This window comes from Physcomitrium patens, chromosome 14 (genome assembly GCF_059467195.1).
Source record: "Physcomitrium patens ecotype Gransden chromosome 14, ASM5946719v1, whole genome shotgun sequence".
In the NCBI taxonomy this organism is placed as follows: Eukaryota; Viridiplantae; Streptophyta; class Bryopsida; order Funariales; family Funariaceae; genus Physcomitrium; species Physcomitrium patens.
Genome location: NC_143423.1, coordinates 9574819 through 9588636, shown reverse-complemented (window position 1 = coordinate 9588636; position 13818 = coordinate 9574819).

Below are 13818 nucleotides of genomic sequence, written 5' to 3'. Positions count from 1 at the left end.
TTGTGATGAGTTTAAAATAAAATAAAAAATAAATAAATAAATCTCCTTTGGTTGGCTTTGTACTTGGAAAGATCAACCAACAGGTCATAAGAGGAAAAAGATGATGTGGGATGACTTTTGTCTTACATGGCACAAATAGTGTTGTTTCTCGGAATTTGTGATAAGCCCACTCCTAAAGATAATAAGCAATTATGAAACCGTGTCCAAAATTGTTTAAAATATACATTTTTTAAAAAAAATTAAACACGTTGTTTATATATTATATAGATATACAAAATTAAGATTTATATTTCTATATGAAGATTTATATTAAAATAACAATATGGTCCATGTGATGGTATCTTTTTTCACTTTATAATATTCCCACAACTTAATAATAACACTTTATAATATCTATTCCATTAACAAATCTTGTTTTACTACATTATATTTTAGATTGATTCCTGCTGAACTGAGCTTTATAATCTAAAGTCCTATTGGATGCACAGTTTTTGAGTAAAATAACATGTTTTTAAATCATAAATGACATAGAAAAAAATAGTAACATCGGGATATCGTTTAGGAGTAAAAACTAAAACTTACAAGATTAGAATGTTTTGTTATATATTTAATCTAGAAAAGCTTTATTTAAAATTTTACTAATTTTGAAACTCATTGTAGTATAACTAAAAAAAGAAAAATAATTACATGAATAAATAAAAATATTTACATAATTCATTTAAATATAGATTAAAACTTTAAAATACAAGTTTTTGTATAAAAAATAGACTTTAGATACAATAATATAGTTATTTTGATATCCTCAAAGATTATAACCATTGAAATTCATCTTTATTTTTATTTTTATTTTTATTTTATCTATAATGGTATATTTATATAGATTCAAGAAAAGAAATTGAAGTTGTGATTGCAAACTATAAGTCTCTATTTACTTGTATAAAACAGACTTTTCTACCTGGATTTTTTTTTCTATTATTTTAGTTTTGATGATTTCTTATTTTAATATGTATTAACATAATATCAATTTTTAAAATTAAATTTCTTAGTTCTATTATTGTTTCTTGTTTCAAAAAAAATTAATAGATTTTATTTATTTAAGAATACTTTATTTTAGGATTCGTTTAAGAGGGAGCAATCAATTAACTTTTAAAGTATTTTTTATTTATTTATAGTCTTAACCATTTAAACAACTAATGGTGCAAAAAAGGATGTTAAATATATATTTTTTATTTTAATATGTTTTTTTTACACAACTTAATCTTAATTTCTTAAAATCACATTTTTGAATGACAATCTATTAAATCATATATATTATTAGATTTAAAGCCATAAAATTATAGTATTTTATTCAAATATGATACAATTTTTAATTAAAGCATCTTAAAATCCTAAAATAAAAATGATTATTTTTAATTATATATTATTTTAAAATATTAAAAATTAATAAATTATTAAGTTTAACTTACAAAAAACTATATATACATACATATATATGATTTGAAAATATTCTTTATATAAGAATAAAAAATTATTATAGCAATCTTATTAATTCAAATTATATATATATATATATATATATATATATATATATTAATAATCATATATTAAATTTTTGAATAAAAGATATGTATATTTTTGTATATATATATATATATATTAAGAATAATATTATTTTAATTTTTTATAATATTATAATTTAAGTTTGTATTTAGAATTTTTATATGTAATAATATAAATTAAATTTATTTTCATGTTTGAAATGTTTAAATTAATAATCAAAATTTATAAATTAGAATTTTAAAGTGACAAAAAAAATACTTAAGATTCTATTAGACTTAATAAGATTGTTGTTGCAATTCTACTTACCTTCCACAGTTAGGTGCTTGGTACATTCTCAAGCAAGAACATATGTAATATGACAATGTGCAATGTGTGGCTAACTTGTTGTCCAAGTTTTCAACCTACCAATCAACTACAAACATGTATATAGTCAAAGTCATGCCTATGAAACTTCTAAAAAGATATTCTATATGATATTATCAAATTAATCAATTTTTATTTATCTCTATATAATTATATTATCTAAATAATTATTGGAGTAGATATGTATATTCATAACATTATCCCCTCTTTTAGAAATGAGTTCCATAAAGAGCAATGATCACATATTAATGAAGTCTAAGATGTAGTGAATTGTATTTGCTACATATTCTAATCTTTGTTTCTTTTGAAGTAGTTAATAGGCCCTCTTAGCCATCAATAAAGTTGATTATTTTTTAACTCAAATTTAGAAGTATTATGAGTCTTATAAGAATTATTTTTAATATCATAAATAAGAAGATCATAGAATACATTCTATGAAATATGTTTAAAAAAAGTTGAATCAGTATTCAATGTTGATTTTATTATTCAAAGATAAAATTACTTTGATTTCAAGAAAATAATTCTTTATTTATCAAAAGCTATATTTCTTTCTTTTGGTGTAAGATAAGAATGTTTATCAAATGATAAATATTATTATTTTTTTGATTGATAAATAATCTTAAAATCAAATTTTGATAAAAACATATTCCAATAGGCTTAGCAATAATTCAAAACACATGCTAATATAAAATACTTGAAATTCTTGTGATTTTTATATAAAGTGAATAGAATGAAAGTGCTTTCTATATAATGATGCCATTCTTAAATTGAATCCACAATTATAAGAAGTTCTTTATTGTAGATCTTATAATTGATCTCTATTGTTAACAATTTCTTTTAATAAAAAATAATTGGATGAATTTTTTTATCTATTTTTATTTGTGATAATATTGCATCCAAAAAAAAGATCAATATATTTATTTCTATAAAAAATACCATGAAGAATTCAATGTAATATAAGATTAATGTAAAACTAAAAGCTTTCTTAAAAGCCTCAAAAAATACTTATACTTCTTTACTCCACTTAAGTTTGCCTTTACATTTCAAATATATAAGTAAAACCGCAACTTAAAATAAGATCTTGATGAAGATTTAATAATAATTTACAAATTTAAAAAAATATTAGACATCTTTTATTGTTTTTGTAACCTTCCAATCCATGATAGTTTGGAATTTTTCAGGAACCATCATAAGGCCATTGTTTGAAATGACGTATCATAAGAAGTAAATTTTAATAATGTGAAATACACATTTTTCTATCTAAATATGTAATCTTACATTTTAAAGTTTTTGTTACATAAGAAAAACATAAATTTTATGCTCTTATGTATTTTTAGAATAGATTAAGATGTTGTATAAGTACTACTTAATAAAATCATCTAGAAATTTTCAAAAAATATCATTCATAAGATATTGAAAAGAAGCTAGTACATTTGTGAGTCTAAAGGCATGATGTTATATTCAAAATATTCATATTTTATTCAAAATATAGTCTTTCATTTATCTCCTTTTTTCATGCGTACCAAATTGTAAGCTTTTTAAATATCTATTTTAATATAGATCTTTGTTTGATTTAATTGATCCAAAAGTCTAAATAGAAAAAGTAGATAATATCTATTCTTAATGGTGATATTGTCGAGTCTTTGATAATCTACAGACATCTACAATGATCTATTTTTTTCCTTTTCAAATAAGATTGAAGCTTCTACTAGAGATTTAGAATGGTGTATGAAATTCTTGGTTAATTTTTCTTCTATATACTCTTTGAATTCAGTCAATTTATTTTGTCATAAATTATAGATTAGTCCAAATGGCAATTAAGCTCATTCTTAAAAGTCAATTGAGCAATTATAAAGACAATATTTTGAAAGAATATTGATATTCTTTTTCTCAAAAATATCTTAATAATTTTAATATTAGCTTGAAATATTAATTTTAATACTTCTACTATTAAAAATAGATATGGCATAAATAATACAAAATTATACTTCCTTTATAATATGCAAGAAATTTTTTTCACCAACAAATAAAGATTGGATTAAAGTAGACTTATGACTTTTTATTTGATTAAAAAGAATTCTTAGTTATACTTTGGAAAAAATCAAGACTACAATAAATCCTATTTATTTAAAGATTATACTTTTTTAGCTACAATAATCCTAAGATGATTGGATTACGTAGAGATCTAATAATATTAAATATCACAAGGCTATTATGAACATTAATTTCTTCTTCTATAAGAAGGATTTTATAAATAATATTTTTAAAAGATTAAAGACAATCATCTATGATTTCTATATGTACTAATTTAATTTTTTTTACTTAAAATATGCTGTGTTTTTTAACAAATTCTTCATTTAAGAAAAATATTGATGCTTTTAAATCTAATGAGGTAATTTTTTTTTATAATATTTAGGTCTTAAATTAATATCTATTGTTAAATGAAGAGAGAGTTCTGAAGAGATGATAGGACCTTCACTAGATGTTGTACAAGATTTGACTTACATGGTCTTTATTTTAAATAGACAAACTTATTTTCTGACATATTGCCTTCTTTGATAGCCATATTTCTCATTTTGTGGTTGCATTGCTTCTTTGAACAATGTTAAACAATGTGCTTAGGTTTGCCACAATATAAGCATTTTTGACAATAATAAGTCTTTTTTTGCTTAATTAAAAGTTCAAAACATATTGCATTAACTTGTATATCTTTTATTTTTGAATTTATGTATTAAAAAGACATTGGTATTGCCATTGAATTATAATAATATGTAGGCCTTATTATGCAAATATGAAATTGAAAAAGTTGATTTTCACACTTCACAGCAAAGTTAATTGCTTGACTTAATGTTTGAAAATTAATTAAGTTAAAAATTAATTTCTTTACATCATATTATAATTTATTAAAAATTGAATAATGAGTGTGGCATCATCACATTTAATTTCAATTATAAGTTGACAAAATTATGAAATATACAATGGTATAGATTGATTGTCTTCTTCTAAAATACAAATCTTATTGGTTGTAACACAAATTGTGTTACAATATTACATAGATCAAAATTTTTCTAATAAATCCTTCAAATTATCTAACATTAAAACAAGGTATTCAGAAAAAGATGAAAATCAAGATAAAATAAAACATGAAAGTATTTTTCTAATAAACTTGATTTTTTATCCTAGAATTGTATAACTTTGGGATTGAAGTTCAATCATCAATTATACTTAATTGATAAATCTTCAAAATTTTAAACTTATGCCATCAAATTTCTTGGATAAGATAATTCTTAGTATTTTAAGACTTAAAGGATGATCCACTATAAAAGAAGCAACATGATTTGGTGTAGATGTTGAAGCAACTCCAATCAACTTTATATTTTCACTTCTTATCAATCTTGTTGCTCTTTGTAGTGGTAAATTGAATTAATGCATTGCAAGCATTTATTTTTTCAATTGTTCTTATATTTATGCTGTTGCACTTTTTATTTTGATAAGCTCCATTATAATAATAAAAAAAATCTAATATTCCTTAAGATAAGCAAAAAAAAAAAAAAAAAAAAAAACTTAAAAAAAAAATCTAAGAATAATATCAATTTATAAGTGAATAATTTGTAATTTATAATGTACTTATGTCCTATTAAGAAAAAAAATAGTCAATTTAAAATTAAGAATTTTAAAAAATAGGACATATATATTTTTTAAAATTCTTAATTTAAAAAAAAAACTTTGATATTATAAGTATATTTTTGTCAATTTATTAAAAACAAGAAGTCAAAAAAGATATATAAAAAAGTGAGATTTATATCAAAGAGAGGTGTAAATATTAAAATTATATATATATATATATATATATATATATTTATATATATTCAGAAAGAAATTAAAATAGCTATTATAAAAGATTATAAATCTAGAGATTTTTGAAATTAAATTAGAAGCAAAAAAAGAATTGACAAAAAGTGAGGAAGACATCACTCTTTCTAATTAATAGTTATGTAGCAATATTTTATAAGACCTCCAATACATGTCCAACTTGCATTATACATATCTAACTTGCAAAAAAAAATTCCTATATGTGTACCACATAATTAGCTTGTATCACAAGCTATCAATACATTCAATATGTGGCTAACTTGTTGGCAAAGTTTTCAATCTATCAATTTCATGTAGATATGTATAAAGGTGAAATTATATCTATTAAGCTTTTAAAAAGCTATTCTATTAGATATTATCAAATTTATTTATTTTTTATATTTTTCTACTTATTTATATTATCTAGATAATTATTAGAGAAAATATGTATGTCCATGATACCTTTCAATCTTTCTCACTTATTATGATATATATAAAGAACTTGCTTCACTTGTTCACTAATTTCTCTTGCTCTATCATATTCCTTTATTTCTTCTTCTTGTTGTATATATAAGATTTTTTCTTTGAGTCTTTGACATTTGTCATTCATTTTTTCAAAGATTTATAGGTTAAGCAATTTTCCTACTACCACCATTATTTCTATTAACTGTAGTACTATATTTTTCTTCCTCTTCTTCATTATATTTTTTATATTCTTCAAAGAATTCATGTTTTTGTGTTGTGATTTGGATATAAAAAATAATATATATATATATATATATATATATATATATATAATATAATTTACTATATAATGTAGTGAAAGCCACATTATTAGATTTTAATTAGTTATTAAATATAGTTAGATTACTACTTTGAAGTAGTTAGTTTAAAAAGGCTACTATTAAGGTTGATTTTATATTATTTATAGTTTTTATATATTTAGAGCCACCTTAATTAGACATTGGCGACTCTTAAAATCTTATTTTGTTTCTTTTATTTGATATTTAAATCATATACTTGTTAGGAACATATTCCTTAGAACTTTCTAGAGAGAAGTTTCTAGAACCTTCTAGAAAACAAGCCTCTGGAACCTTCTAGAAGAGAAGCCTCTAGAACCTTTTAGAGAGAAGTTTCTAGAAGCTTTTAGAAAAGAAGTCTCTGGAACCTTCTAGAAGAGAAGTTTCTAGAAGCTTCTAGAAAGGAATCCCCTGGAACTTTTTAGAAGCTTCCTAGTTAATAGAAGTAGCTTAAGAAGTTTCTAGAACCTTCTAGAAAGGAAGCCTCTGGAACCTTCTAGAAGCTTCCTAGTTAATAGAAGTAGCTCAAAAAGCTTCCTAAGTAGGAGTATATATAGGGATCAAGGCTGAAGAGTTTTTCAGTCTCGACAACACATCTCTTGGAGTTCTAGCTCACCTTTCTAGTGTTGTTCTTATACTCATCTGTTTAATCTAGTTCTGCCACTTCTTCTTGAACTTCTTGTTAGATTTCAAGTCTGTATTTTGTGTCCATGACAGTTTGTCGAGACTACACTAACTTGAGATATCACAGCTAGTTCTTTCTTAGTAGAGTGTGGATTACCCGTCTACTTGAAGGTATACTAGCATTTTTTAGAGGTTGCGGATTACCCTCCTCTAAACTGATACTTCTTCTGTTACAATATTGGAGTCTTATTCTTCTTGGAGAGAGTGGATTACCCCTCTTCTTTAAATTCTTAAGACATTTTATAGGTTGTGGATTACCCTCCTATAAACCAATATTGCCTCTTATAGGGTCATTTTTGTCCTTCTTTTAGAATGGCCGGAGGTCAAGACATTAGTATGACAGAAAGTTCGGAGTCTAAGTTAGATGCTATTATGAATGCCCTCGCTACGTTATCACAAAGAATTGCAGAGATTGAAGGAGTGGTGGCAAGGCTTCATAATGATGGAGTACCTGGGATAGCACAATCTAAACTACACCAGCCTCAAATTTCGGCACTTGGAGAAACAACTTTACCTCAGGTTCGACAAGAACCACTAGTTCTACAACATAAGGAGCCTCGAGTTAGCCTTCCAGATAAGTTTGATGGAACACGTTCCAAGTTTCGAGGATTCATCAATCAAATCAGGTTGATAACAATTTTACAGCCCGAACGATATCCAACGGAGGAGTCACGTGTTGGGCTTGTTGGAACCTTATGTCACGGATACAAAATACAGACAAGAAAATTAGACAAGAAGTTCAAGAAGAACTGGATTAATCAGATGAGTACAAGAACAACACCAGAAAGGTGAGCTAGAACTCCAAGAGATGTGTTGTCGAGACTGAAGAACCCTTCAGCCTCGACTCCTATATATACTACTGAATAGGAAGCTTCTCGAGCTACTTCCGCTAACTAGGACACTTCTCCAACAACTTCTACTAATTAGGAAACTTCTCGAGCAACTTCCTAGAATCTATTAGAATATTCTAGAACCTTCTAAGAATATTCTAGAACCTTCTAAGAGAATCTTTAGGAAATATTCTAAGAATCTTCTAGAACCTTCTAAAAGAATCTTTAGAGAATCTTTAGAGAATATTCTAGAAGAATATTCGAAGAATCTTCCAATGTATGTCCATGACATCACCTCCTCTTCTAGCTTCGAGGTCTCCGAGAAGCAATGTTGTTATCAGTCAATACCAACGCAAGAAAATGAAAATCTGTCGCATCACATCCGCTATGAATTCCAATTGTTGTTCGCGAGGCAAATGATTCATCGGCCCTTGGAGCCAATGGTAGTGACCAACACCTTCAACCTCTGACCAAGCGTGGACTTCTGTGTCTTCATTGTGGAACTGTCCTCCAAACACACCTTCTGGTTGACCGTCGTAGGCAGGCTCGACCTCAAATACAATTACTAGCGATCTGTTGCTCGGTATCCTCCGACGTCGTCATGGTGCAGGCGGTTCTTCATCTCGCGGTCGTCTTCGTGAGCTAGTCGCTTGAGATGACATAACAAGTGTAGTATCTTGACTATCCATGTCTAAAGGCTAAAATGATGAGAGCAAACTATAGTTGCTAACAAAGTTCTACACTATCGAACTATGGGTTTTGGAGGTGCCCTCCTCCCTTTTTATGCTACTTGATGAGCAAGCTTCAGCAAGAAGCTATCGTTGAATCGGCTTAGGTTTATGAGGATATCGTTGATGAAATTCTTGTACCTTTTTTGGCGCATTGGCAAGATTTTCGGCACGCTCCCACGTTCCTTCATTGATGTCGTATCCACTCCAATGCACTAAATATTCCAATTTTCTTCTATTACGCCGTGAATCTAGTACCTTTTCCACCTCGTATTCCTCATGGTTTTCAATTTCGATACTTGGTGGCGGACTTTGTACTCTTTGGGGAAAAGCTGACTCTCGATAAGGTTCCAACAAAGACACGTGAAAGACTGGATGTACCTTCATAATAGCTGGTAACTCCAGACGATATGCCACCGGATTGATCTGCTTCCCGATAACAAATGGCCCTAATCTCCGATAGTCCAATTTGTCACATGGCCGCTTGGTCTTGATATTCCGTCGAAGAAGCCATACTTTACTTCCAACTTTAAAAGTAGGCGCCACTCTTGGAAGGCATCCACTATAGCAAGCAACTCTTTGTCGTGGATCTCGTAGTTGATCTCAGCAGCAGAGAACTTTCGTGAATAGAACGCAACTGGGTGAAGCTTCTTGTCTATGCCCATCTGTGAAAGCACAGCTCCCAAAGCAAAATCTGAAGCATCGGTCTCTAAATAGAAAGCCTTTGCAAAGTCAGGGTGTACCAAGATTGGAGCCGTAGTGAATGCCGTCTTGAGATCTTGAAATGCTTTTGCTGCTTGTGATCCCCATTCGAGCTTGTCTTTGCTTGTTAGACGCGTGAGTGGTGCAGCAACTTGAGAATAATTCTTGATGAAGATCCGATAGAAGTTAGCAAATCCAAGAAAACACTGAACATCTCTAACCGTCTTCGGAACTTCCCAAGATATAATTGCTTCTACCTTTTTTGGATCCATCTTCAAGCCCTCTGTAGTCGCAATGAAGCCCAAAAATTCCATCTCATTCTGGTGAAATTGACACTTCTCCAACTTGGCGTAGAGTCCTCGTTCGCGTAGTTTTTCAAGAACCAAACAAACGTGCTTCTCATGTTCTTCTTCATTCTTGGAAAATATCAAAATATCATCCAGATAGATGACAACAAAGTCATCGAGGTACTCCCGAAAGATGTCGTTCATCATATGCTGAAAGACCGCTGGAGCATTGGTAAGACCAAAAGGCATGACATTGTACTCAAAATGGCCATACCTTGTACGAAAGGCTGTCTTCCATTCATCTCCTTCTTTGATTCGCACAAGGTTGTAGGCTCCTCTTAAATCAATCTTTGTAAAAATTCTTGCACGTCCAAGTTGATCTAAGAGGCCGGAGATCAAAGGTAAGGGATAGCGATTTTTCTTGGTCACCTTGTTGAGTCCTCGGTAGTCCACGCACATCCGCAGTGAGCCATCCTTTTTCTTCACGAATAGGATTGATGCTCCAGCTGGCGACTTTGAATGTCGAATAAAATTCTTGGCTAGATTCTCATCGATGTACTTTCGCAATTCTGCCAACTCCGTCTGCGATAGGTTGTATATTGGACCAAAAGGTGGTTGCGCTCCTTCCTCTAAGTCTATGGCGCAATCATATGGTCGATGTTCGGCAGTATATCGGCGTTCTTCTTCTGAAACACGTCTTCAAAATCCCTATATTGCTCTGGTATATTCGATGTTGAGATATTCTCGCCGCTAGTTGGAGCTGCATAAATGACAAATGGTGCGCCTTCCTTGGACGATCTTAGGAACGCTCTCGCTCCAATAAACATGGATTTCTTCATGTAGGTTCTACCAACAGGTTTATTATTATTTTTTTCAGGAAATGTTATCCTTCGTAGCCTCCAATCAATGGACGGATTATGATCTTCTAACCAAGAAAGACCAAGGATAACAGGGCTTGATGGGGTTCTAATAATATTAAAAATAACGTGACTACTATGGTCCTTAAACACCACTTCTATAGGTTCTGATTCGTGGGTAACGTTGCCTGACAATAAGGGTCGTCCATCTATCACCTCTACGTGAACAGGTTTGGACTTCTGTACTAAACGGATCTTGTGGCGTTTAGCAAACTCTTCATCTAAAAAACAAGTAGATGCCCCCGAATCCAATAAAGCTAAAGTTTTTTGTTTTTGAGGGCCTAAAAACAAAGGAATTGTAAAACAACGGGCAGGTTGGACAGAGAAGGAGGAACCTGATTGTTGTCGTGATATTAGATTGTCCAGCCGCACGGTTCCTACTGTGGCTGGGCGTCGTCGTTTTCCGGAATCATCGCACTTCTAGTCTTGACAAGGTGCCAATTTTGCTTCTTTGGGCAATTTCCAACCTTGTGACCTTCTTCTCCACAGTACAAACATAACCCTTCCTCCATACGCCGTTTCTTCTCTGTTGGAGTAAGAGATCGGACACGCGCCGTGTCGATTTGCATGTCTGTTGCCTCCGAATGTGAGTTTAAGCTATTTGCAGACATAGTCACGTCGTAACGAGTCATTTGGTGTCTTGGACGTTGGTCTTGGCGACGCTGGAATAGGCGGTTGTCACACTTTACAACTTGGCTAATAGCTTCGTTGAGCGTTTGAGGATCAGGAAGAGATAACAGCAAGTCCTTCACATCATCCTTCAAGCCCCAATAAAACTGACTCACCAACGCCTCTTCACCCCAATTAATGTCACTTGCCAATTGTCTGAAATCCGAGGCATAGACTGATGCAGAGCGTGTTCCTTGTCATAGCGATCGGATCTTTGTTGTACCCCATCGAACTTTATCATGCTCGCCAAATGCTTCTGCAAACGCCTCCAAGAACGTTTCAAAGTTGCTCAGGATTGGCGATCGCTTCTCAAACAAGGGAGTAAACCAAGACAGAGCTTGTGCTGTAAGCAAGGTTCCAACAAGCCCAACACGCGCTTCCTCCGTCGGATAACGTTCGGGCTGTAAAATTGTTATCAACCTGATTTGGTTGACAAAACCTCGAAACTTGGAACGAGTTCCATCAAACTTATCCGGAAGACTAACTCGAGGCTCCTTTCGTTGTAGGACTACTCGATCTTGTTGAAATGGAGGTAGAACTGCTTCTTCTGGCGCAGAAGTTTGAGGCTGATATGCTTTAGATGGCGCTATTCCAGATGCTCCATTGTTATGGAGTCCTACCATGACTCCTTCGATCTCTGTTGTCCTATGTGACAACGAGGCAAGAGCATTTATGATGGCGTCTAGTTTGGATTCCAAACTTTCAGCCATTTTAACGTCTTAACCTTCGGCTAACCTTCAGAAAGAAGAAAAAAGAGTTTTGACAAGAGGACAATATTGGTTCAGAGGAGAGTACTCCGCAACCTCTAAAACGCCTTAAGACTCCAAGATGAGGGGTAATCCACTCTCTCCAAGAAGAATAAGGTTCCAATATTGAGAAAGAAGAGATATCAGTTTAGAGGAGGGTAATCCACAACCTCTAAAACACTAGCACACCTTCAAGAAGAGGGGTAATCCACTCTCTAACAAGAAGGAACTAGCTCTGATACCAGTGAAAATGTAGTCTCGACAAACTGTCACGGATACAAAATACAGACAAGAAAACTAGACAAGAAGTTCAAGAAGAACTGGATTAATCAGATGAGTACAAGAACAACACCAGAAAGGTGAGCTAGAACTCCAAGAGATGTTTTGTCGAGACTGAAGAACCCTTCAGCCTCGACTCCTATATATACTACTGAATAGGAAGCTTCTCGAGCTACTTCCGCTAATTAGGACACTTCTCCAACAACTTCTACTAATTAGGAAACTTCTCGAGCAACTTCCTAGAATCTATCAGAATATTCTAGAACCTTCTAAGAATATTCTAGAACCTTCTAAGAGAATCTTTAGGAAATATTCTAAGAATCTTCTAGAACCTTCTAAAGGAATCTTTAGAGAATCTTTAGAGAATATTCTAGAAGAATATTCGAAGAATCTTCCAATGTATGTCCATGACACCTTACTTACGGGACAAGCTCTATCATGGTTTGCTCCTTTGTTTGAGAAACGATCATCCATATTAAACAACTTCGAAACCTTTTTGGAAGCATTTGGTGAACACAATAAGGTTCGATGGGCTACAACAAAGATCCGGTCGCTACGACAGGGGATGCGTTCTACATCAGTCTATGCTTCGGATTTCAGGCAATTAGTATGCGACATCAATTGGGATGAAGAAGCGTTGATGAGTCAATTCTATTGGGGTTTAAGAGATGATGTGAAGGATTTGCTGTTAACTCTTCCTGATCCACGAATGCTTAATGAAGCCATTAGCCAAGCTGTGAAGTGCGATAATCGCCTATTCCAACGTCGCCAAGACCAACGCTCAAGACAACATACAATTCGCCATGCTCCAACTATGTCGACAAGCAGTGTGAATTCGCATTCAGAAGTGGAAGACATGCAAATTGATGCGGTACGTATCAAATCTCTTACTATAGAAGAAAAAAAGCGACGTATGGAGGAAAATTTATGCTTGTATTGCGGTGGAGAAGGCCACAAAGTCGGAAACTGCCCCAAAAAGCAAAATCGAGGCATAATCAAGACTAGAGGAGTATTTGTTCAGGAAAACGAGGATGCCCAGCCACAGTAGGAACCGTGCGGTTGGACAATGAAATATCCCAACAACAATCAGGTTCCTTTCTTTCTGCCCAACCTGCACTTTGTTTTACAATCCCTCTGTTTATCGGCCCTCAAAAACTGAGAACCTTAGCACTACTAGACTCAGGAGCATCTGCTTGTTTTTTAGACGAAGAATTTGCAAAGAGTCATAAGATCCCTTTAGTACAAAAATCAAAACCTGTTCATGTTGAGGTCATAGATAGGCGACCTTTATTGTCTGGTAGCATCACCGATGAATCAAAACCTATAGAAGTAACGTTTAAAGACCATAGTAGTCATATTATTTTTAATATTATTAGAACCCCATCAAATCCTATTATTCTT